Source organism: Salvelinus alpinus, chromosome 19, assembly GCF_045679555.1.
Source record: "Salvelinus alpinus chromosome 19, SLU_Salpinus.1, whole genome shotgun sequence".
In the NCBI taxonomy this organism is placed as follows: domain Eukaryota; kingdom Metazoa; phylum Chordata; class Actinopteri; order Salmoniformes; family Salmonidae; genus Salvelinus; species Salvelinus alpinus.
In genome coordinates, this window is record NC_092104.1 from 9,715,818 (window position 1) to 9,743,317 (window position 27,500).

Genomic DNA, 27,500 nt, shown 5'->3' on the forward strand with positions numbered 1-27,500 from the left:
CAGGCAGCAGCTGAATGTGATGCCTCCTTGAGCCCAAGCAGCAGCTGAATATGATGCTTCCTTGAGCCCATGCAGCAGCTGAATGTGATGCCTCCTTGAGGCCATGCAGCAGCTGAATATGATGCCTCCTTGAGGCCATGCAGCAGCTGAATGTGATGCCTCCTTGAGCCCATGCAGCAGCTGAATGTGATGCTTCCTTGAGCCCATGCAGCAGCTGAATGTGATGGCTCCTTGAGCCCAAGCAGCAGCTGAATGTGCTGCTTCTTTGAGCCCATGCAGCAGCTGAATATGATGCTTCCTTGAGCCCATGCAGCAGCTGAATGTGTTGCTTCCTTGAGCCCATGCAGCAGCTGAATGTGTTGCTTCCTTGAGCCCATGCAGCTGCTGAATGTGAAGACTCCTTGAGCCCAAGCAGCAGCTGAATGTGATGCTTCCTTGAGCCCATGCAGCAGCTGAATGTGATGCTTCCTTGAGCCCAAGCAGCAGCTGAATGTGATGCCTCCTTGAGCCCATGCAGCAGCTGAATGTGCCATAGTGTCTGTCTGTTTGCCAACTACTCCTAAAGCTTAAGAAGCCTCTTGCCAAGTACTCCTGTATGCCGTCAGATAAATGCTACATGAATGGGCTTCAGTTTGAAGATCAGATCTCTTTGTTCAGAAGACCGAGGGATGAAAAGAGAAGGAGGGGAAAGGGAGAGCGAAAGAGCGAGAGTTCTAGAGATCTGAAAAATCCCTTTTTATCAGGGATCCTGAAAGTATCTCTCTATATCTATCTCTCTCTCCATCTTTCTCTCTCTATATATCTATCTATATATATATATATATCTTTCTATATATATATATCTCTCTATCTATCTATCGCTCTCTCTCGCTATATCTATCTCTATCTAGCTCTATCTATATCTCTCTCTCCATATCTCTACCTATCTCTCTATATATATGTCTATATCCATCTATTTCTCTCTCTATATATATCTATCTATCTGTCTATCTATCTATATCTATCTCTCTATCTCTCTCTACATCTATAAATCAATTCAATTCAATTCAATTCAAGGGGCTTTATTGGCATGGGAAACATGTGTTAACATTGCCAAAGCAAGTGAGGTAGATATTATACAAAAGTGAAATAAACAATACAAATTAACAGTAAACATTACACATACAGAAGTTTCAAAACAATAAAGACATTACAAATGTTATATTATATATATACAGTGTTGTAACAATGTACAAATGGTTAAAGCACACAAGTTAAAATAAATAAGCATAAATATGGGTTGTATTTACAATGGTGTTTGTTCTTCACTGGTTGCTCTTTTCTTGTGGCAACAGGTCACAAATCTTGCTGCTGTGATGGCACACTGTGGAATTTCTCCCAGTAGATATGGGAGTTTATCAAATTCTTTGTGGATCTGTGTAATCTGAGGGAAATATGTCTCTCTAATATGGTCATACATTGGGCAGGAGGTTAGGAAGTGCAGCTCAGTTTCCACCTCATTTTGTGGGCAGTGTGCACATAGCCTGTCTTCTCTTGAGAGCCATGTCTGCCTACGGCGGCCTTTCTCAATAGCAAGGCTATGCTCACTGAGTCTGTACATAGTCAAAGCTTTCCTTAAGTTTGGGTCAGTCACAGTGGTCAGGTATTCTGCCACTGTGTACTCTCTGTTTAGGGCCAAATAGCATTCTAGTTTGCTCTGTTTTTTTGTTAATTCTTTCCAATGTGTCAAGTAATTATCTTTTTGTTTTCTCATGATTTGGTTGGGTCTAATTGTGCTGTTGTCCTGGGGCTCTGTGGGGTGTGTTTGTGTTTGTGAACAGAGCCCTAGGACCAGCTTGCTTAGGGGACTCTTCTCCAGGTTCATCTCTCTGTAGGTGATGGCTTTGTTATGGAAGGTTTGGGAATCGCTTCCTTTTAGGTGGTTGTAGAATTTAACGTCTCTTTTCTGGATTTTGATAATTATCTCTCTCTCTCTCTATCTCTCTCTCTCTATATCTATATCTCTCTCTCTATCTATCTCTCTCTCTCTATATATATATATATATATATATATATATATCTATATATACACACATCTCTCTCTATCTATCGCTATCTATCTCTCTCTCTATATCTCTATCTATTTCTCTCTCTCTATATCTCTATCTGTCATCTCTATATATCTGTCTCTATCTATCTATCTTTCTATCTATCTCTCTCTCTCTATATATATATATATATCTGTATATCTATCTATCTCTCTCTCTATATATCTATATATCTATCTCTATCTATATCTATCTCTCTCTATATATATATATACACTGCTCAAAAAAATAAAGGGAACACTTAAACAACACAATGTAACTCCAAGTCAATCACACTTCTGTGAAATCAAACTGTCCACTTAGGAAGCAACACTGATTGATTGTACAAATGGAATAGACAAAAGGTGGAAATTATAGGCAATTAGCAAGACACCCCCAATAAAGGAGTGATTCTGCAGGTGGTGACCACAGACCACTTCTCAGTTCCTATGCTTCCTGGCTGATGTTTTGGTCACTTTTGAATGCTGGCGGTGCTCTCACTCTAGTGGTAGCATGAGACGGAGTCTACAACCCACACAAGTGGCTCAGGTAGTGCAGCTCATCCAGGATGGCACATCAATGCAAGCTGTGGCAAGAAGGTTTGCTGTGTCTGTCAGCGTAGTGTCCAGAGCATGGAGGCACTACCAGGAGACAGGCCAGTACATCAGGAGACGTGGAGGAGGCCGTAGGAGGGCAACAACCCAGCAGCAGGACCGCTACCTCCGCCTTTGTGCAAGGAGGAGCACTGCCAGAGCCCTGCAAAATGACCTCCAGCAGGCCACAAAGGGCCAGACACCCCTTTCCCCTTCCTCCCCAGCTGTGTGTTCGCACTTCCACGTCAATTGTATCAAGCACTCAAATGAGCTCTCTCTAGTGTGAGGAGTATTGTGTGTGTGTGTGGCACATTGATAATGAGGAGTATGGTGTGTGTGGATGGCACATTGATAATGAGGAGTATGGTGTGTGTGGATGGCACATTGATAATGAGGAGTATGGTGTGTGTGGATGGCACATTGATAATGAGGAGTATGGTGTGTGTGTATGGCACATTGATAATGAGGAGTATGGTGTGTGTGTATGGCACATTGATAATGAGGAGTATGGTGTGTGTGGATGGCACATTGATAATGAGGAGTATGGTGTGTGTATGGCACATTGATAATGAGGAGTATGGTGTGTGTGTATGGCACATTGATAATGAGGAGTATGGTGTGTGTGTGTGTGTATGGCACATTGATAATGAGGAGTATGGTGTGTGTGTGAGAGTGAACAGGAAAGAGGAGAGTGTGTGTGATCTAATTAAAGAGCTTGGCATGCATGGTGTCTGGCTGCAGGCGTTGGCATACAGTACACCCCATGCTAATGTCTGTGTGTCTGGTGCGTGTGTTTACATGGCAGGCTGGCACAGAGCTTTATCCAGTGCTTAATTTGAGCCAGATCCTACCGGAACAAGATCCTACCGGGAACAAGATCCGGCACCTCTCCGTTTTGGACTGTTTCGTTTCGGAACCTATTTGACCAGGTCCCTACCGCTCCTGGCATGAAAAGTAATTATCACTTTTTGCAATGTAAAAATGAAATCAAAAGCAATCAAAGTTCCTTCGAGTTGCCTCTGGGCCTGATATTCTAAGAGTTGATTTGGGTTGGGCTGCCCCTTGTTTATGGTTTGCAAAACATTGTAATCTATATTTGAGACCAACGCTTTTCCATGGCTGTGTGAGTACTGCTGTCTGTTCAGAAAGAAAGGAAATAATTCAGAATAGCCTACTTACTACACCATGACAATGCCTGCAATTTAGAAACAGAGGATCAATAGTTGCCTAGCTGTGGATTGTGTGTAGCCCAATACCAAGGCATAGCCTAGTCATAAACGCATGGAAAATCTGTCACAGCATGCAAACAAAACAGGCCTTTCGCAATATTTACAATGGAATCTCCATGAAACAACAGGTTGGAAACAAAATGGCTCCTGCTGAAAAGAGAAGACTCTAATCTGTCTTCTGTAGATGAACAAAATATTTGATAAATTTCCAAATATTGTTTTACAAAGTAAGACCGAGAAATATGCTTTCGGCATGAACTATGACCAGAGAGTGACCCCAGCATCAGTGGGTGAGTCAGTAAAACTGGATTGCATTTTCAGGACTATAATTTCCTTCCTCATATTGTAACCTGCAATATGTCTCCACATACCTAGGCCAATGCTATTGATGGATTCAAGGTCATTTTTTATTGATCTCAGATTCTCAGTTTGTCAGTGTCAAAGTAGCCTGTCATTTTGATAATTTGTACGGTATTAAAAAATATTCTGCCAAAGTCTCCAGAATTGCATGAAATGCGTTTATAAAAGTCAAAATTTTTCCTGGACCCCAGGCTACTAAAATGTTCCCATGTGTGTAACTTCTGTAAGTGTCTCTACTATACTGCTTTATGCCACTACACAAATCCGATGATATGCAGCAATGCTTTATTATAAAGGGGATTTGTTCCCCCCTCATGCGTTCTGGTACCTCAGAGCTCCCCAGGTCACCCCCCTCTCGCGCTCACTTTTTGTTCCAGAAGCTCCCGATTTACAAATCGGCTGTGTGTGTGTGTGTTACCACAGCTGCTTGCCACATACCTATCTGTGTGCCATTAAGATTAGGAAAGGTGAGACAGAGGCATCTATTTTCGACTGCGCAATTGTCAAACGCACGTTCGTTTCCAATTTAGACCTGTTAAAGCCAGCGCTCTTCTATTTTCAAACCCTAGCGCCAGACTCGGTAATTTACCTGTTTTATATGAGCTCGCTTGCGCTGAGGTGGGAGGGGTGGCAATATCTGATGTGTGTCCTTAAATTTCAGTATGTGGCTGGTATGGATTTTTAAGACCAACCTAAAGCTGGTTTTACTGGGGTAACCATAGCTGCGGTAAGGTGGTTATGGGATGGATTTTGAGAATGCGTATCCAGCCGTGACGCAGTGCCCGTAATTATGCGCATAGAACAAGAGAGATGTGCTTTTCGTGTCCGTAAACCTCTTATTTAGAAACGTAAAAAAAACTCATTTCCCCCCCCCATTTCGTTTAATTTGATTTTTTTAAATTTAAATACTAGCATATCCTAACTTCCTCTTAATGAAGGCTGTGTGTTTTGTCATGCCCAATGCCATTGCCAAGTACTCAATACTATCGACAAAGGGTTTGGCTCATGAGACCACTTTGAAATCTTAAATCACCAAAGCTGTATTAAAAGATCAAGTTTGGCAGCAGCAAAACAGTGAGCAGACATCTATTTATCTATGTAGCCTATTATTATTATTTCAGCCAGCTCCTGTTATTATTGTGGATGTGCGTAAAAAAAAAGATCCTGGACATGCATTCGCCAAGTAGCCTATCTATGAAAGGTTTCCAAATGGCCTGCTCGCGAAGCTTTTGCCGACATGTTTATTTTGCATTATTCACAATTCACAAAGGCCTACCTGCAGTGCGCACTCCATTCGGTTTGTGTCCATCCCCATTTTCAAAGAGTACCTCTTGTCTGCTTACCAAAGACGTACTCCTCCAAACATAAGCTATTCAAATGTTTCTGTCCGATAAAGCCATATTAACGGTAGGCCTAGGCTATATCGTGCTTATCGAGAACGTGCCTCACACATACAATATAATTTACGGGAGCTTAGTATTTTTAATTTGAAGATAAGTACGATGCACAAAGGCCTTTACTCGTCGAAGCCAATTACTAAGCCAATACTGGATGTTGTTTTTGTTTTTTTACATTTGCCATCACTCAATGACTTGTTGTTGTAGCCGATGCTTTTCATAAACTCTAGTATCAACCCACAATGGACTATTCTGCCCCCAGACGAACTGAAGTTGAGGACAATGATTGCCAAAAACCTACAGAGCTTGAGACAAATGCATGCAGTATTAAGCCATGGAAAACCTTGGTTGGCCAGTGAGTAGCCAAGCCTTCATCAAACTTACAACTTGTTTAATCATCAAAACTTAGCCCGTTCATGCCACCGCCAGCTACTGCACTCATAATAATAGCTACGAAAATATAAAAAATATTTCTGATACAGCCCTGGACCTAAAGTTCTGCCTATAGCTCTCCCCAGTGAAAGTTTCTCCACTGGATGCAGGCCTGAATCGATGGACAGAGGTAGCTAGACCAACCAGCTCTCACAGTCTCCCTTCAGAATGAGATGTTTCTCCATGTTTCTCCACTGGATGCAGGCCTGAACTGATGGACAGAGGTAGCTAGACCAACCAGCTCTCACAGTCTCCCTTCAGAATGAGATGTTTCTCCATGTTTCTCCACTGGATGCAGGCCTGAACTGATGGACAGAGGTAGCTAGACCAACCAGCTCTCACAGTCTCCCTTCAGAATGAGATGTTTCTCCATGTTTCTCCACTGGATGCAGGCCTGAACTGATGGACAGAGGTAGCTAGACCAACCAGCTCTCACAGTCTCCCTTCAGAATGAGATGTTTATCCATATTTCTCAGACATCAAATTTCGAAGTTGGAGGGTTTTGATTGACCAAGCACTTGTGACTCTTAAATGGCTTTACCACCCCTTCTCTCCGCTTCCTCCCCCCTTCCCCCCTTACCTCTCCCCTCTCCCGTCTTCCCCCCTTACCTCTCCCCTCTCCCGTCTTCCCCCCTTACCTCTCCCCTCTCCCGTCTTCCCCCTTACCTGTCCCCTCTCCCCTCTTCCCCCCTACCTCTCCCCTCTCCCCTCTTCTCCCCCTACCTCTCCCCTCTTCTCCCCCTACCTCTCCCCTCTTCCCCCTTACCTCTCCCCTTTTCCTCACCCCCTACCTCTCCCCTCTTCCTCACCCCTTTCTCCCCCTACCTCTCTCCTCTTCCTCACCCCCTTTTCACTCTTCCTCACTCCCTTCACCTACCTCTCCCTTCTCCCCCGACCTCTCCACTCTTCCTTAGCCCCGTCTCACCCTACCTCTCCCCTGTGTCTATGTGTGTGTGTGTGTGTGTCTGTGTCTATTTGTGTGTGTGTCTGTGTGTGTGTGTGTGTGTGTGTAAAGTGGGACCTCGCCTGCTCCCTCCACCTGGCAGTCAGTTGGGGGTCCTGTCAAGTCTGAAAACCCACTGGAGTGTGATGATCGCCCAGCACTCACTCTTAGACTTTACACAGTGTGAAAGTGTGTATTTATCAGTGTGTGTGTGGCGACAATATGCATGTGTGTGTTTTGTGTGTGTAAATAAATACTTAATAAAGGTGGTCAATGTAAATTGTCCGGTGGCCATTTGATGAATTGTGCAGCAGTCTTATGGCTCGGAGGTAAAAGCTGTTCAGGTGCCTCTTGTTCCTAGACTTGGCACTCCGGTACCGCTTGCCGTGTGGTAGCAGAGAAAACAGTCCATGACTTGGGTGGCTGGAGTCTTTGACAATGTTTAGGGCCTTCCTCTGACACCGCCTGGTATAGAGGTCCTGGATGGCAGGAAGTTCAGCCCCAGTGATGTACCTTCTGCAACGCTTTGTGGTCAGATGCCGAGCTGTTGTCATACCAGGCGGTGATGCAACCAGTCAAGATGCTCTCTTCCTGAGGTGGAAGAGGCGTTGTTTTGCCCTCTTCACAGCTGTGTTGGTGTGTTTGGACCGGGATAGGTCCTTAGTGATGTGGACATGGAGGAACTTGAAGCTCTCAACCCGCTCTTCAGCTTTCCATTTTCTGTAGTCCACGATAAGCTCCTTTGTCTTGCCCAAATTGAGGGAGAGGTTGTTGTTCTGGCACAGGGCCGGCGTTACCAGCGGTCCCAAGGGGACATGTCCCGCCCTACCTCCTTGCCCGTCCAAATATAATATTGAAATATTGATCATTTAGTTGACTGAGACGAGCATTAACAGAGACAGATAAAGCATCCAAACGAGCGAAACAGCGCCCCTCTGTCTCCGTATGTGTAGACCATGCATCTGATACTGTCTGGACAAAAGGAGTATGGCATGTCATACTTTTTCTGGCCAGACAGCATCAGATACATTGGCTACATATAGGAAGACAGAGGGGCGCGGTTTCACTCGCTAATTTTAGCAGAGAGGAAGAGGAGAAGCGAGATGGCTCACTCTTGCCAAAATCTGTCCTGAATAAGCCCATTTGCGTTTCTATGGGCATAATATCTAGACCTAAGCTTTTTGCCTGCATTCCCGCCTTGGCGACAACGACTCGCATTGTTAGGGTGGAGACATGAGCATCTCGTCATTATTTACTCTGGTTTCAGCTACTTACGAATTAGAAAGGAGAGTTGCCGGGTGCACAGTGCACTGTTAGGATGCTGGCTTCCCCTAAAGTCAATTGATGTTTTGCCAAAATTATATTATCCTGTCTAAAGAAAATCATTCAAAATACTTTACCAGAGAGCTTGACTTAGCTGTGGATTGTTTCAAATCACAAGTGGGTAGGCCTAGGTCTATTTGGGGGAAGCCAGCAATTTGGGTCAATGATTATTGAAAAGCATCTAAAATATGTGAAGAAAATGTGTCTGGAGTATAATTTCAAATGTTGAGACAAGAAGAAGAAGATATTATTATGATTATAAACAGAGTAGCAGAAGAAGAAGAGGATATTATTATGAACAGAGTAGCAGAAGAAGAGGATATTATTATGAACAGAGTAGCAGAAGAAGAAGAGGATATTATTATAAACAGAGTAGCAGAAGTGTATGTGAAGTGTGAAAGTGTGTCTGTGTGTGAGTGTGTGTGTGGCATCAATATGCATGTGTGTGTTTTGTGTGTATGTGTGTGTGTGTGTGTGTGTGTGTGTGTGTGTGTGTGTGTGTGTGTGTGTGTGTGTGTGTGTGTGTGTGTGTGTGTGTGTGTGTGTGTGTGTGTGTGTGTGTGTGTGTGTGTGTGTGTGTGTTGGAGTGTTCAAAGAGCCAGTGCAAAGGAGTCAGTGCAAAACAACTAAAAATAAATAATTAATAATGGTGGTAAATTGTGCTGATATGCAGAGTTGACAACCTGCTACACTTGTGAGAAACAAGTTTCGGTTTAGTTTTGCTTTATGTGAGCAATGATCATGTCTGTGGTTTCTCTGTCCTGATAACGTGGAGGGAGCCGTGCCTGAGCACGCCAACCTGCTGAGTTGATACAATGTTGCACTTCACTAGCGATAGCTCAAGTCAAGACAGATAGAAAGGGAGGCAGATAGAAAGGGAGGCAGATAGAAAGGGAGGCAGATAGAAAGGGAGGCAGATAGAAAGGGAGGCAGATAGGCGGAGTAGAGAGATGAATGCGATTGAAAGAACCTGTATTTCCATCAGGATATTTTCTACTGTTTATGTTTGTTGGTTTTAGGCCTATATATTTTACTTAGTTGACTCAGAGCTAATACTGCTGCATTGGCCTATAGCTATCTGTGAGTTCCATTCTCAAATGTCTTTAGCCGTACAATGTGTCCATATATCAATGGATCGCGGTATATCAATGTGTCCATATGGCAATGGATCACGGTGTATCAATGTGTCCATATGGCAATGGATCACGGTGTATCAATGTGTCCATATGGCAATGGATCACGGTGGTTGTCACCAAAGCCCCATATACCAGCCACCACTGCGACCTGTATGCTCTCGTCGGCTGGCCCTCGCTACATATTCGTCGCCAGACCCACTGGCTCCAGGCCATCTATAAGTCTTTGCTAGGTAAAGTTCCGCCTTATCTCAGCTCACTGGTCACGATAACAACACCCACCCGTAGCACGCGCTCCAGCAGGAATATCTCACTCGTCATCCCCAAAGCCAATACCTCTTTGGCCGCCTTTCCTTCCAGTTCTCTGCTGCCAATGACTGGAACGAATTGCAAAAATCGCTGAAGTTGGAGACTTATATTTCCCTCACTAACTTTAAACATCATCTATCTGAGCAGCTAACCAATCGCTGCAGCTGTACATAGCCCATCTGTAAATAGCCCATCCAACTACCTACCTCATCCCCATATTGTTTTAAATGTACTTTTCTGCTCTTTTGCACACCTGTATTTCTACTTGCACATCATCATCTGCACATCTATCACTCCAGTGTTAATTTGCTAAATTGTAATTACTTCGCTACTATGGCCTATTTATTGCCTTATCTCCTCATGCCATTTGCACACACTGCATATAGACGTAATTTTTTTTTCTATTGTGTTATTGACTGTACGGCTGTTTATTCCATGTGTAACTCTGTGCTGTTTTTGTCGCACTGCTTTGCTTTATCTTGGCCAGGTCGCAGTTGTAAATGAGAACTTGTTCTCAACTAACCTACCTGGTTAAATAAAGGTGAAATAAAAAATAATTAAAAAATAAATAAAAATAAAGTATCAATGTGTCCATATGTCAATGGATCACGGTGTATCAACGTGTCCAGACGTCAATGGGTGTTGTTCTTGCATTAGTTGAATTTTAACTTTTAGATTTTTATCATTTTAATTCATATTTTTATTATGAACCACCTGACAATAAATTTGAGCAACGAAAACTTTATTGAAATGAAAATGTTCCACGAAAATGCGCATGTAAAAATAATCATAATTGGCAAACAGTTTGGTAGGATAAATTGTAAGCTTCCCCCAAACTATAAATTCAGGAGCTGTCTATGGTCTTTATTATAACGCCTGTTAACAATGGGCCCACCTATAAAAATCTATTGCCAGTCCAACTGATTCATTCTGGCCCGGCCCTGGTACCACACAGCCAGGTATCTGACCTCCTCCCTGTAGGCTGTCTCATCGTCGTCGGTGATCAGGCCCACCACCGTCATCGGCAAACTTGATAATGGTGTTGGAGTCGTGCGTGGCTACGAAGTCGTGGGTGAACAGGGTGCACAGGTGGAGACTGAGCATGCATTACTGAGTGGCCCCCGTGTTGAGGGTCAGCGTGCCGTATGTGTTGTTGCCTGTCCTCACCACCTGGGGGCTGTGTTCAGTCCCAGGGACTTTAACTTAGTGATGAGCTTGGAGGGCATTATGGTGTTAAACGGTGAGCTACAGTCAATGAACAGTATTCTCACGTAGATGTTCCTTTTGTCCAAGTGGGAAAGCGCAGTGTGCAGTGCAATAGATATTGCGTCATCTGTGGATCCGTTGGGGTGGCATGCGAATTGGAGTGGGTCGAGGGTTTCTGGGATGATGGTGTTGATGTGAGCCATGACCAGCCTTTCAAAGCATTTCATGACTGCAGATGTGAGATTTAGACAGGTTACCTAGGTGTTCTTATGCACAGGGACTATTGAAAATGTTCGTGAAGAAAATGTCAGTGAAGAAACATGCCAGCTGGTCTGCGCATGCTCTGAGTACTCACATCGGCTACGGAAACCGTGATTATACGGTCATCCGGAACAGCTGGTGCTCTCACGCATAGTTCTGTGTTGCTTGCCTTGAAGCAAGCATAAAATGCATATAGCTCGTCTGGTAGGCTCGAGTCACTGCGCAGCTCTCGGCTGGGTTTCCCTTTGTAATCCGTGATAGTTTGCAAGTCCTGCCACATCCGATGAGCATCAGAGCCTGTGTAGTAGGATTTGATCTTAGTGCTGTATTGACGCTTTGCCTGTTTGATGTTTTGTCGGAGGGCATGGCAGGATTTCTTATAAGCGTCAGATTAGTGTCCTGCTCCTTGAAAGCGGCAGCTCTAGCCTTTAGCTCAGTGTGGATGTTGCCTGAAAACTATGGCTTCTGGTTGGGATATGTACGTACGGTCAACATCGTTGATGCACTTATTAACCTCTAATTCCTCCCAAACCCGGATCCGGGAGCACCCCCATCAGTAAAAAAGCTGACTAGCATAGCCTAGCATAGCGTCACAAGTAAATACTAGCATCTAAATATCATTAAATCACAACATCGTTGATGCACTTATTAACCTCTAATTCCTCCCAAACCCGGATCCGGGAGCACCCCCATCAGTAAAAAAGCTGACTAGCATAGCCTAGCATAGCGTCACAAGTAAATACTAGCATCTAAATATCATTAAATCACAAGTCCAAGACACCAGATGAAAGATACACATCTTGTGAATCCAGCCATCATTTCTGATTTTTAAAATGTTTTACAGGGAAGACACAATATGTAAATCTATTAGCTAACCACGTTAGCAAAAGACACCACTTTTTTTACTCCACCAGTTTTTTACTCCATCAGTAGCTATCACAAATTCGACCAAATAAAGATATAAATAGCCACTAACCAAGAAACAACTTCATCAAATGACAGTATGATAACATATTTATTGTATAGCATATGTTTTGTTAGAAAAATTTGCATATTTCAGGTATAAATCACAGTTCTACATTGCAGCTGCAATCTGAAATAGCGTCGATGCAGCCAGAATAATTACAGAGACCAACGTCAAATACCTAATTACTCATCATAAATCATTTCTGAAAAATACACAGCGTACAGCAAATGAAAGCCCAACATCTTGTGAATCCAGCCAATATGTCAGATTTTTTAAGTGTTTTACAGCGAAAACACAATTTAGCATTATATTAGTTTACCACAATAGCCAGAAACACAACCGCATTTACCAGCAGCAAATGTTAGCGATCGTAACAATCCAGCAAAAGATATATAATTGGACTAACCTTGATAAACTTCATCAGATGACAGTCCTGTAACATCATATTACACAATGCATATAGGTTTTGTTCGAAAATGTGCATATTTAGCGGCACAAATCGTGGTTATACAATGTGAACAGTAGCAGCATTTCATGCATTCTGGCCGGCGCCATCTTGGAGAGGCACCTAATCTAATCGATAAATAATCGTAAACTTGACTAAAAAATACAGGTTGGACAGCAATTGAAAGATGCATTAGTTATTAATGCAACCGCTGTGTTAGATTTTTAAAATTAACGTTACTAGACATTCAGGAGAATACAATTATGGTCAGATTTGCCAAATGGAGGGCAAGGGTTAATTAAGGTGATCTAGAGTTTTATATGTGTTTCTGTGTCTCTGTGTGTAGAGTGAAGGTGATCTAGAGTTTTATATGTGTTTCTGTGTGTAGAGTGAAGGTGATCTAGAGTTTTATATGTGTTTCTGTGTATAGAGTGAAGGTGATCTAGAGTTTTATATGTGTTTCTGTGTGTAGAGTGAAGGTGATCTAGAGTTTTATATGTGTTTCTGTGTATAGAGTGAAGGTGATCTAGAGTTTTAGATGTGTTTCTGTGTGTAGAGTAAAGGTGATCTAGAGTTTTATATGTGTCTCTGTGTGTAGAGTGAAGGTGATCTAGAGTTTTATATGTGTTTCTGTGTGTAGAGTGAAGGTGATCTAGAGTTTTATATGTGTTTCTGTGTGTAGAGTGAAGGTGATCTAGAGTTTTATATGTGTTTCTGTGTCTCTGTGTGTAGAGTGAAGGTGATCTAGAGTTTTATATGTGTTTCTGTGTATAGAGTGAAGGTGATCTAGAGTTTTGTATGTGTTTCTGTGTGTGGAGTAAAGGTGATCTAGAGTTTTATATGTGTTTCTGTGTGTGGAGTGAAGGTGATCTAGATGGTTTATATGTGTTTCTGTGTCTCTGTGTGTAGAGTGAAGGTGATCTAGAGTTTTATATGTGTTTCTGTGTGTAGAGTGAAGGTGATCTAGAGTTTTATATGTGTTTCTGTGTGTAGAGTGAAGGTGATCTAGAGTTTTATATGTGTTTCTGTGTGGAGTGGAGGTGATCTAGAGTTTTATATGTGTTTCTGTGTGTAGAGTGAAGGTGATCTACAGTTTTATATGTGTTTCTGTGTGTAGAGTGAAGGTGATCTAGAGTTTTATATGTGTTTCTGTGTCTCTGTGTGTAGAGTGAAGGTGATCTAGAGTTTTATATGTGTCTCTGTGTGTAGAGTGAAGATGATCTAGAGTTTTATATGTGTTTCTGTGTGTAGAGTGAAGGTGATCTAGAGTTTTATATGTGTTTCTGTGTATAGAGTGAAGGTGATCTAGAGTTTTATATGTGTTTCTGTGTGTAGAGTGAAGGTGATCTAGAGTTTTATATGTGTTTCTGTGTGTAGAGTGAAGGTGATCTAGAGTTTTATATGTGTCTCTGTGTGTAGAGTGAAGGTGATCTAGAGTTTTATATGTGTTTCTGTGTGTAGAGTGAAGGTGATCTAGAGTTTTATATGTGTTTCTGTGTGTAGAGTGAAGGTGATCTAGAGTTTTATATGTGTTTCTGTGTCTCTGTGTGTAGAGTGAAGGTGATCTAGAGTTTTATATGTGTCTCTGTGTGTAGAGTGAAGATGATCTAGAGTTTTATATGTGTCTCTGTGTGTAGAGTGAAGGTGATCTAGAGTTTTATATGTGTTTCTGTGTGTAGAGTGAAGGTGATCTAGAGTTTTATATGTGTCTCTGTGTGTAGAGTGAAGGTGATCTAGAGTTTTAGATGTGTTTCTGTGTGTAGAGTAAAGGTGATCTAGAGTTTTTTCGCCTCTAATTGCACATGTGATTTTGCTGGTAGAAATGAGGGAAAAAAATGGATTTCAGTTTCCCTGCATTAAAATTACCGGCCACTAAGGGGCCTCACCTCTGGATAAGCATGTTCTTGTTTGCCTATGGCATTACACATTTTGTTGAGTGCGGTCTTAGTGCCAGCCTCAGTTTGTGGTGGTAAATAGAAAGGTATGAAAAATACAGATGAAAAGTCTCTTTGTAAATAGTCTGGTGTCTGCTAGCTTATCATGAGGGATTCTAACTCAAGTCGAGCAGAACCAAGAGACGTCCTTAATATTAGAGATTGAGCACCAGCTGTTGTTAACAAAAGAGACACACACCACCATCCCTGACCTTACAGGACTCTGCCGTTCTGTCCTGCCGATGCACACAAAAACCAGCTGGATTTACATGATCCATGTCCTTGTTCAGCCATGACTCTGAGAAGCATAGTGTATTACAGTTCTTCATGTCCTGTTGATGGGATAGTCTCGAACGGAGCTCGTCCGGTTTATTCTCTAGCGATTGCACATTCGCCAATAGAACAGAGGGTATTGATGATTTACTGTTTTGCCACCATAGTCTCAACAGGGTGCCTGTGTGCCAGCATCCATAGTGCAGTCTTCCCCTTCTACGAGTATCGGGGATTACGGCCTGGTCCGTGATAATCAATATGTTTTTCGCCTCCGACACATTGAAGTAGAAGTCCTCGTCCAAATTCAGGTTAGTGATAGCCGTTCTGATGTCCAAAAGCTATTTTTGGTCATAGGAAACGATGGCAGTAACATTATGTACAATAACAAAACATGAGCTGGCGCAAACCCAGAAAAATGATTTTGTGTGGAGGTTCTGACTAACGGCAACTATAAAAATGAAGAGAGTCGCATACTCAATATATAAACTCCCAGTAATTTAGTGTGTAAATCACCAACGTTTCAGCATCACTGTGCCTTCTTCAGGGTGAAGATTACTGGGAGTGTACATATGACTTTCTTTTATAGTTTATAGGTAACATGATGTACAAAAAAGTTAAGATCAGCGCAAAAAATGACACAAAATAGAACTGGTCAGGAGCCTGTAAAACTGACACCATTCCCTCCCCTCTCTCTCTCTCTTTCACAGTCTATCGCTCCCCTCTCCATCTCTCCCCTCTCCGGAGATAGAGAGTGGAGAGATAGAGAGGGGGAAATAGAGAGTGGAGAGACAGAAAGGGGGAGAGATACATAGGGAGGTATAGAGAGGGGGCTATAGAGAGATATAGAGCGGAGAGATAGAGAGCGGAGAGACATAAAGGATGTTATGATTAACTAACAGAATGTTTACTACCTGGAGTTATGACTAACTAACAGAGTGTTTACTACCCTGGAGTTATGATTAACTAACAGAATGTTTACTACCTGGAGTTATGACTAACTAACAGAATGTTTACTACCTGGAGTTATGATTAACTAACAGAATGTTTACTACCTGGAGTTATGATTAACTAACAGAATGTTTACTACCTGGAGTTATGATTAACTAACAGAATGTTTACTACCTGGAGTTATGATTAACTAACAGAATGTTTACTACCTGGAGTTATGATTAACTAACAGAGTGTTTCTACCCTGGAGTTATGATTAACTAACAGAATGTTTACTACCTGGAGTTATGATTAACTAACAGAGTGTTTACTACCCTGGAGTTATGATTAACTAACAGAATGTTTACTACCCTGGAGTTATGACTAACTAACAGAATGTTTACTACCTGGAGTTATGATTAACTAACAGTGTTTCTACCCTGGAGTTATGATTAACTAACAGAATGTTTACTACCTGGAGTTATGATTAACTAACAGAGTGTTTACTACCTGGAGTTATGATTAACTAACAGAATGTTTACTACCTGGAGTTATGATTAACTAACAGAGTGTTTACTACCTGGAGTTATGACTAACTAACAGAATGTTTACTACCTGGAGTTATGATTAACTAACAGAATGTTTACTACCTGGAGTTATGATTAACTAACAGAATGTTTACTACCTGGAGTTATGATTAACTAACAGAGTGTTTCTACCCTGGAGTTATGATTAACTAACAGAATGTTTACTACCTGGAGTTATGATTAACTAACAGAGTGTTTACTACCCTGGAGTTATGATTAACTAACAGAATGTTTACTACCCTGGAGTTATGACTAACTAACAGAATGTTTACTACCTGGAGTTATGATTAACTAACAGTGTTTCTACCCTGGAGTTATGATTAACTAACAGAATGTTTACTACCTGGAGTTATGATTAACTAACAGAGTGTTTACTACCTGGAGTTATGATTAACTAACAGAATGTTTACTACCTGGAGTTATGATTAACTAACAGAGTGTTTACTACCTGGAGTTATGACTAACTAACAGAATGTTTACTACCTGGAGTTATGATTAACTAACAGAATGTTTACTACCTGGAGTTATGATTAACTAACAGAATGTTTACTACCTGGAGTTATGATTAACTAACAGTGTTTCTACCCTGGAGTTATGATTAACTAACAGAATGTTTACTACCCTGGAGTTATGATTAACCAACAGAATGTTTACTACCCTGGAGTTATGACTAACTAACAGTGTTTACTACCTGGAGTTATGATTAACTAACAGAATGTTTACTACCTGGAGTTATGATTAACTAACAGAGTGTTTACTATCCTGGAGTTATGATTAACTAACAGAATGTTTACTACCTGGAGTTATGATTAACTAACAGAATGTTTACTACCTGGAGTTATGATTAACTAACAGAGTGTTTACTACCTGGAGTTATGATTAACTAACAGAATGTTTACTACCTGGAGTTATGATTAACTAACAGAATGTTTCCTACATGCCACAACACATTTTGCGTGTCCATCACTACCAGTTTATCCACATACCACAACTCTTCCACTAACTGTTGCCAAACAGACCATATCAGTAACCTCTCTTTCTCTCTCCTGCACGCATGCACACACACACACACACACACACACACACACACACACACACACACACACACACACACACACACACACACACACACACACACACACACACACACACACACACACACACACACACACACACACACACACACACACACACACACACACACACACACACACACACACACGGTATGACTCTCAGAACAAACCGACATTCACAGACCACTTCCTCTGAGAGGAAGAGTTAAAAAAGCGATAGAGAGAGAAAGTGAGACCGGAAGAGTGGGTGAGAGATTCAGTGTATGAATAAGAGACATACTGTAGGGAGAGAGAGTGAGGTCTTACCTGAGTCACTGGGACTCCGGTCTGGTGTTCCTCTTGTCTCTTCTCTTCCTCTTTCTGTGGCTTCCGCTGTCTTCCTACTCTTTTTCTCTCCAGTCCTCTGTGTCTGGTCTCTTCTCTCCAGTCCTCTGTGTCTGGTCTCTTCTCTCCAGTCCTCTGTGTCTGGTCTCTTCTCTCCAGTCCTCTGTGTCTGGTCTCTTCTCTCCAGTCCTCTGTGTCTGGTCTCTTCTCTCCAGTCCTCTGTGTCTGGTCTCTTCTCTCCAGTCCTCTGTGTCTGGTCTCTTCTCTCCAGTCCTCTGTGTCTGGTCTCTTCTCTCCAGTCCTCTGTGTCCAGTCTCTTCTCTCCAGTCCTCTGTGTCTGGTCTCTTCTCTCCAGTCCTCTGTGTCTGGTCTCTTCTCTCCAGTCCTCTGTGTCTGGGCTCTTCTTAAAGCCTCTTAGAAAATCCAAGTAGATGTCTCTGTTGTTTGTGAGCTGCTTGTCCCGCTATGCTAAGGAGTGGTGTCTGTGAGTGTGTGTGTATGTGTATGTGTCACGTGCGTCTCTGGTTCTGTGTCAAAAAGAGAGAATGAGTGAGAGTGTATGTGACTTTGCTTTGCGGTTGACCGAGTGAGAGAGAGAGCAAACACAAAAACCCCTTAGGGAAATTCCTAGTTCCGCCTCCCCCTCCCCTCCTCTGCCACCCGGCCCCTCCTCCTCTCGCTCCATCAACCCCTCTCTCCCTTTCTTCTCTCTGATTTATAGAAAATAACATTCTAACACCTTGAAGGAACATAGAACATAACGTTCTAACACCTTGAAGGAACATAGAACATAACATTCTAACACCTTGAAGGAACATAGAACATAACATTCTAATACCTTGAAGGAACATAGAACATAACATTCTAACACCTTGAAGGAACATAGAACATAACATTCTAACACCTTGAAGGAACATAGAACATAACATTCTAATACCTTGAAGGAACATAGAACATAACATTCTAACACCTTGAAGGAACATAGAACATAACATTCTAATACCTTGAAGGAACATAGAACATAACGTTCTAACACCTTGAAGGAACATAGAACATACCATTCTAACACCTTGAAGGAACATAGAACATAACGTTCTAACACCTTGAAGGAACATAGAACATAACGTTCTAACACCTTGAAGGAACATAGAACATAACGTTCTAACACCTTGAATGAACATAGAACATAACGTTCTAACACCTTGAAGGAACATAGAACATAACGTTCTAACACCTTGAAGGAACATAGAACATAACGTTCTAATACCTTGAAGGAACATAGAACATTACGTTCTAACACCTTGAAGGAACATAGAACATAACGCCCCCCCCCCCCTTCTCCCCTGAATAAGTTACAATGAGGCGGTATAAATCAAGGAAAAACAACCCAAATATATTGTTTCTGTTTGACATCTCATACATACCCAGTCATCACCAGGGCTTGAGATGTCATTTGTGAAGACATCTTGAAACATCTTACCGTAAGATATGCATTGGAAAATGAGGAAGAAAAAAGTTTTTCTTTCCTTAATAAATAACGTTTAAATCTTTGGGCGACACAAGTACATCTTAGCCCTCGTGTATTCTCCTTTAATTTTCGTAAGGAATGTATTATCAATAGTAATTATTGTAGAATAGATGAACGCAGAAAATGCACTGAGTCCACCTTACATTCCAATGAGACATCACCAATGTACTTTTCGAAATGCTCAAGGTTATACAGACAACTGAGTGTACAAAACATTCGCAACATCTTCTCTTTCCGTAGACTGACCAGGTGAATCCAGGTGAAAGCTGATCCCTTATTGATGTCACCAGTGTAGATGAAGGGGAGGAGACAGGTTGAAGAAGAATGAGCTGTAAGCTGTGAGAGAATTGAGACATGGATTGTGTATGGGTGCCATTCATAGTGTGAATGGGCAAGACAAAAGATTTAAGTGCCTTTGAACAGGGTATGGTAGTAGGTGCCAGGAGCACCGGTTTGTGTCAAGAACTGCAACACTGCTGGGTTTTTCACACTCAACAGTTGTGTATCAAGAATGGTCCACCACCCAAAGGACATCCAGCCAACTTGACACAACTGCGAGAAGCATTGGAGTCAACATGGTCCAGCATGCCCTGACGAATTGAGGCTGTTCTGAGGGCAAAAGGGGGTTGCAAGTCAATAGTAGGAAGGTGTTCCTAATGTTTTGTACACTCAGTGGACTCTATTAGAACTTGTAGTCAGGAATGTGTCGAGAATAGGACTATAAGATCGATAAAAATCTGGTTGGTTGGAGGTTGGTACCTGGGACACGAACAGTACATATAAACTGTATGTGTTCAGCGTAAGTCTGATTTAGATGAAATCATTTTCTTAAATAGCCTTTTTACTATAATTTTATATTATCAAATATATTATATGTAAAAGTACAAGCATGACTGAAACAAGCTATTTAATACAACAAAGCTCTTCAAGAGACCAATCTAACCATGAAACCTTGAGAAAAGACCTTCCCAATCAGGTGTATTGGAAGGGTCTCGTCAGAGCTTTTAGTGTTCAGCTTTATATTCCCATAATCTACTCTGGATCCAGATACTGTACACACCACATATAATACACCCCCCATACACCCCATTTAGTGAATAGTATCTGAAATGACTGGAGACAGAGGAGTGGAGGATATGAAGATATGAGGGAAGTGGGCTATGGAAAATATAGACCCCCTGCTATTCAAACATCTCCAGAAATACCCCCCCTTCCCCACCTCCCCACAACCCCACCTCCCCCCAACCCCACCTCCCCCCAACCCCACCTCCCCCCAACCCCGATACACACTTTATTTGCTGCATATGCCCTTTTCAACAGTTATATTAGTCTCCATCTCTATGTTTCTGCTCTGTGCTCGCTCTCTCGTTCTCTCTCCCTCTCTCTGTGGGGGGTAGGTAGAGAGATTTTCTGCCCCCCTGTCGAGGTTCTCCGTGGGGGGTGCACTTCACCGAGCAATCCTGCTCCCCTCCTAATCCCCTGGGACCCTCTCATACCCGTTTCCACTTCTTCCTCTCGTCCCTCGTTCATCTCATCCTCCCTCCCTCCCTCCCTCCCTCCCTCCCTCCCTCCCTCCCTCCCTCCCTCCCTCCCTCGTTAGTTTATCATCTTATTCCCCTCTGTTCATGTCCTTGTGAGGCTCCAGCTAACTAGAGCTCTGATCCCAGCTTCCAACTAATCCAACGAAGGTCCCCAACTTTCTCTTCCTCTTTGTCTGCTTCTCAGACTGTGTCTGGGTCTTGGTTTAAGTCTGAAGTCTATCTCTCTCTTTCCTTCCCTCCCCCATCTCTCCCTCTCTCTCCGTCTCCTTCCAGGCTCTTCTTAGTTTATCTCTCTCCTCTATACCCGTCGCCGCTGCCCTCCCTCCCCTCCTCCTCCTCGCTCAACCCCCTCCTTTTTCTTCGTTATAAAAACACTTTTTCAAGCGTGAGACTCTTTATTTTTGTCTTTCAAGGCAAGAGCGTCTCATCTGAATGAGATTGGGCGCACGGCAGTCGGGTCGATGAGAAACCCAGAGGGTGGCCCGCTTAAGGGGGCGGCGGGCGACGTCTCAAAATAAATAAACATGGGTAATTTACTTGAGACCTGTGCTCGCTCCAAGCTTTTCTTTCCAAGGCAGTCCTCTCGTCTAAAGCACACAGAACAGAGCAGAACTGAACAGAAGATAAAGACAATAAAATGATGTGAGATCTTCAAATAGACTCATTATATGGCTGTCAGAGAAGTGTTCTCTCTGTCTTCTCTCTTTGTGTTTCTCTATGAGCCTCCTTGCTGCTTTGTTCTCCTTTATTCTCCAATACTAAATTATCTATATTACACATTAGTTGAAGCGGCCCTGGGTATAAAAGGGAATTGTTTTCTGTGAAGGCGGTGAGGGGAGACAGTCTATTGTCGGTCTATGCCAGTCTTTTGCTATTACCTGAGTGCAGGGCCAAAGCTAGATTTACAGGTACTGTATTTACAGTACAGGTTATTGGGCTTTATCAGTATGAACGGTTAATAACCTTTGTTTCACCTTAACCGTCTCATGGAATGACACCTGACTTCCATACTACAAAATACATAAACATGAATTGATAGTTAAAATAATACATAGGCTCCCTCTCTCTCGCTATCACACACATTCATTTACGGCCCAGCATCCCAGACTAGTTCGTAGTGTGAACGGTAGGTCAACTGTGAACATCAGGAATTAATAACGCAAGACAGGAAGCATGCCCCCCGGTATACACTCCTCACTCAACAACCATGCCCTGCTGTCAACCCACTACAAGCTCTGCTACATAGCCTGCCCTGCGTGTGTGTGCTTAAAAACATCTGTAGGGATGGCCCACTGCCAGTAGAATAAATGCTTAAAGTCTTCACTCTGTATGACTGTGAAATGTTCACCTAATTGAATTGGTTTCATTTGGCTGTTATGGCTTCCATATATATTGCGTCTTTCCACTTGGTCTCACAACACTTTACATTCACCTCACCATCCATTTAGCAGCACCCACCTGCTGTTAACCAACAATGACAAATTGGATGCGCAAATGATGGGGATTGCTATGATGGCTTTGAATGGTGTGTTTTATGACTAAGGTAGACCAGACATGAATGGACGAGGAGAGAGAGAAAAGCAACCATTTAGCAACTATTTAGAAGGATTTAAAAAGCAGTCATTGTTTCATTCATGGCCTGAAAGTAGATTAACACTCCTACTCTGAGACGCTTTCTGAATACGGACCCTGGACTCTTTGAACACTTTCAGCATCTCTCATCAGACTCCAAACACACTCATTATCGCTTTCTCTTCTTCAATCATAAATGAGATCATTCAACAGTCAAAGACACAAGACAAAACGCCCCTGTGGGAACATTTGGTCAGAGAGAGGCAGTTTGGCCCAGACTCACATGGCATGTGGGCTTCTTTAGAATCTTCTATGGTTCTCTTTAGAATCTTCTATGGTTCTCTTTCTCTTTAGAATCTTCTATGGTTCTCTTTCTCTTTAGAATCATCTATGGTTCCCTTTCTCTTTAGAATCTTCTATGGTTCTCTTTCTCTTTAGAATATTCTATGGTTCTCTTTAGAATCTTCTCTGGTTCTCTTTCTCTTTAGAATCATCTATGGTTCTCTTTAGAATCATCTATGGTTCCCTTTCTCTTTAGAATCATCTATGGTTCCCTTTCTCTTTAGAATCATCTATGGTTCTCTTTAGAATCTTCTATGGTTCTCTTTAGAATCATATATGGTTCCCTTTCTCTTTAGAATCTTCTATGGTACTCTTTCTCTTTAGAATCTTCTATGGTTCTCTTTAGAATCTTATATGGTTCTCTTTCTCTTTAGAATCATCTATGGTTCTCTTTAGAATCTTCTATGGTTCTCTTTCTCTTTAGAATATTCTATGGTTCTCTTTCTCTTTAGAATCTTCTATGGTTCTCTTTCTCTTTAGAATCTTCTATGGTTCTCTTTAGAATCTTCTATGGTTCTCTTTCTCTTTAGAATCTTCTATGGTTCCCTTTCTCTTTATAATCTTCTATGGTTCTCTTTAGAATCTTCTATGGTTCTCTTTAGAATCTTCTATGGTTCTCTTTCTCTTTAGAATCATCTATGGTTCTCTTTCTCTTTAGAATCTTCTATGGTTCTCTTTCTCTTTAGAATCTTCTATGGTTCTCTTTAGAATCTTCTATGGTTCCCTTTCTCTTTAGAATATTCTATGGTTCTCTTTCTCTTTAGAATCTTCTATGGTTCCCTTTCTCTTTAGAATCATCTATGGTTCTCTTTAGAATCTTCTATGGTTCCCTTTCTCTTTAGAATCATCTATGGTTCTCTTTAGAATCTTCTATGGTTCTCTTTCTCTTTAGAATCTTCTATGGTTCCCTTTCTCTTTAGAATCTTCTATGGTTCTCTTTAGAATCTTCTATGGTTCTCTTTAGAATCTTCTATGGTTCCCTTTCTCTTTAGAATCTTCTATGGTACTCAGGTGACCAAAGTAACTTCATTAGCCATTGATGCGTTGTATAGTTGTGTAGTCTCAGCCACTGAGCCAAACTAGGGAAAAATACACTAATTAGGCATAGAAATAATGACAGAACATTAACTTGAATGGGAATGTCCGTTCTAGTAATTTTATTTCTACGTAATTAGGTATCTGGGGGGGCGGGGGGTGAAACCATATGTGAAGTGTTGGTGGAAAAAAACATTGGTGGTGGTTAAATTATTGTTTTAACCTGGTCCCAGATCTGTTTGTGCTCTCTTGTCAACTCCTACCATCATTGCTACTTCTGGTAAGACTGCACAAACAGATTTGGGACCTGGTTATCTTTGGTTAGCTTACAGGGACACATTATTTCAGAAAGTGAATAACAAAGGTATTATCAACAAAGTGCAAGACAACATTCAAATACGATGTTGTGAGGTAGTATGTTGAGAGAGAGAGTGTACTGTGTAGCTTCAGTCCATATCCTGGGCTCCAACCAGCGACCCTCTGAACACGTCGACAGCCGTAACCCACAAAGTATCATTACCTATCGCTCCACATAGCCGCGGTCGTTGCAGAGCAAAGGAAACAACTACTTCAAGGCCTCAGATCGAGTGTTGTCACCGATTGAGCGCTACTAGCGAAACGCTAACTAGCTAGCCATTTCACACTGATTACATTTCACATCGAGAGAGACAGTGTGTACTGTATATGACCAAGTGAAGAAGTGGTAAAAAAGTGTGTGTGTGTGTGTGTATGTGGTTTGGGAGTCAAACTAATTACCTGCCATGTGACCGTGTTCTCATTCCGACCTCAGGAGTGGAAAGAGACGTTATTGGCAGGAAAACCGTTTTCACATGCTCTGAGTTTGTCCGTCAGGGTGGGCAACGATAGGCCTATGGACAATTACATAGACCTCAATCAGACAGACCCCTAGGCATCAACATAACACACACACACACACACACACACACACACACACACACACACACACACACACACACACACACACACACACACACACACACACACACACACACACACACACACACACACACACACACACACACACACTCGCTCTCTCTCTCTCTCTCGGGTGTGTTGTGGCTGGAGCCCTGGGCTTGTGAGAGCTCCACCGTGACGCTCATATGAGGCAGCTAGGGAGCCAGAGGAGCGAAGGGGAGAAAACGAGGAGAAAGCCTCTGAATATACTATGTGTGGAGGACTCAGATCTCACATGATTAGTATTCTGGTTTAGAACGAGACATAACACAACAGGTTACAACTTTTAGAATAGTAACATTTTAGAATAATAGAATACACGTAATCAAACATGTTGGGTCATTTACCAGCTATTTCTTGTCAGAGTTTTTTTCCTCTGATATACACAGGCATGTTACAGTAGCAGCTGAAAAGGATTTATAAAAGCCTCTAAATGTCAGCTAAACCTCTAGGTCATCAGGCTGATGATTATCCCGCACACCTGTCACCATCGTCTCGCGCACCTGCGCCTCATGACACTCACCTGGACTCCATCACCTCCTTGATTATCTTCCCTACATCTGTCACTCCCCTTGGTTTTTCCCCCCTCAGGTGTTATTGACTTCGTTTTCACGTCGGTGCATTGTTTGTGTGTCGTGGTCATTGTTTGTGTGTCGTGGTCATTGTTTGTGTTATTTATTAAAACATTCACTCCCTGAACTTGCTTCCCGACTCTCAACGCACTCGTTACACTAAAGTTAAGGCCACTATACTCTCCTGGTTGTCATAGGTTCATGACCAATGGCATTTTCAATGTAAAGCTTGTCTTTAAAATGCAAAAACGTTGTCTCTGTGTGTGTGAGAGAGAGAGAGAGCCTGTGAACCTGCCTACATGTGTGTTTTAAATCTAATCTTACTCAGTTGGTTGTGCATTTGAGTTCAAACTCAGGATGTTGTTGTTTACCTCAGGGGCAAGATGTTGAGTTAGTGACATGGATAGCCTCCCTCCTCAACGTTGATTACTAGGAGGTTGATGTTTACCTCAGGGGCAAGATGTTGAGTTAGTGACATGGATAGCCTCCCTCCTCAACGTTGATTACTAGGAGGTTGATGTTTACCTCAGCAGCAAGATGTTGAGTTAGTGACATGGATAGCCTCCCTCCTCAACGTTGATTACTAGGAGGTTGATGTTTACCTCAGGGGCAAGATGTTGAGTTAGTGACATGGATAGCCTCCCTCCTCAACGTTGATTACTAGGAGGTTGATGTTTACCTCAGGGGCAAGATGTTGAGTTAGTGACATGGATAGCCTCCCTCCTCAACGTTGATTACTAGGAGGTTGATGTTTACCTCAGCAGCAAGATGTTGAGTTAGTGACATGGATAGCCTCCCTCCTTAACGTTGATTACTAGGAGGTTGATGTTTACCTCAGCAGCAAGATGTTGAGTTAGTGACATGGATAGCCTCCCTCCTCAACGTTGATTACTTGGAGGTTGATGTTTACCTCAGGGGCAAGATGTTGAGTTAGTGACATGGATAGCCTCCCTCCTCAACGTTGATTACTAGGAGGTTGATGTTTACCTCAGCGGCAAGATGTTGAGTTAGTGACATGGATAGCCTCCCTCCTTAACGTTGATTACTAGGAGGTTGATGTTTACCTCAGGGGCAAGATGTTGAGTTAGTGACATGGATAGCCTCCCTCCTCAACGTTGATTACTAGGAGGTTGATGTTTACCTCAGGGGCAAGATGTTGAGTTAGTGACATGGATAGCCTCCCTCCTCAACGTTGATTACTAGGAGGTTGATGTTTACCTCAGGGGCAAGATGTTGAGTTAGTGACATGGATAGCCTCCCTCCTCAACAATGATTACTAGGTTGATGTCAGCAACTTTAACTTAATCCTTCTCTTAATGCACTAATGCTCTTTGTCCTCCCCTCCAGCTACGTTCCTGAACTGCTACTCTGTGTTATACTGTACAGACCAGATACAAGATAAGAAGCCCAATTAAAGACTGTTGACTTCCCAAATCTGGGGAAACGATGCCTTTAAAGGGGAAATCCAGGAATTCAAATAAAAAGCATCAGCCCCATCCACAGAAAAAATACTACAGTTTACTATAGAATACTACAGAATTCTATTGTAAACTGTAGAATACAATACTACACACTGTAGTATCCCTCGATCATGTATGGTGCTTACTATAGAATATTGTAGAATACTACACTAAATACTACAGTATTATCAGCAAATACAAACACTGTAGTAAATACTACAGTAATGTCCACAAAAACACTAGAGTAAATACTACAGTAATGTCCACAAAAACACTAGAGTAAATACTACAGTAATGTCCACAAAAACACTACAGTCTGCAAAAACACAACACTTTTAAAAAAACTATAGTAAATACTCCAGTATTTAAATTTGCATATACCCTGCCCATTCCCCTCCCCCATATCGCAATATGTGCCACCCGTAAGTAAGAAACCTACATGCCAAGTATAGAATCATATTGTGTTCCCTACAAGTTATTGTCCGTTCTCATACGGACTCCAGACGTACCAGACTGCTCTATTAGTACTTCTCCAGAAGGTTTCCTGAAGGACAAAGCATCCACTTCTATGTTGAAGATAAAACACAAACACTATGGTAAATACTACAGTACACTACAATCCGCAAAAACACTACATTAATTACTATAGTATAGTTTTATTTTACGAAAGTATTTATACAACAGTTAATTGTA

The 27,500-nt window shown here is 42.1% G+C and overlaps 1 protein-coding gene across 1 annotated transcript in view; it reads right to left on the reverse strand.

The window, feature by feature from the left end:
- The window catches only part of LOC139544994 (heparan sulfate glucosamine 3-O-sulfotransferase 1-like), a 29,842-nt gene extending 11,483 nt beyond the window's left edge, over positions 1-18,359 (reverse strand). The window contains exon 1 of the mRNA XM_071352278.1: positions 17,765-18,359. The gene's annotated coding sequence lies outside the window, so the exon portion shown is untranslated. The remainder of the gene's footprint in view (positions 1-17,764) is intronic.
- Between the last annotated feature and the right edge of the window lie 9,141 nt (positions 18,360-27,500).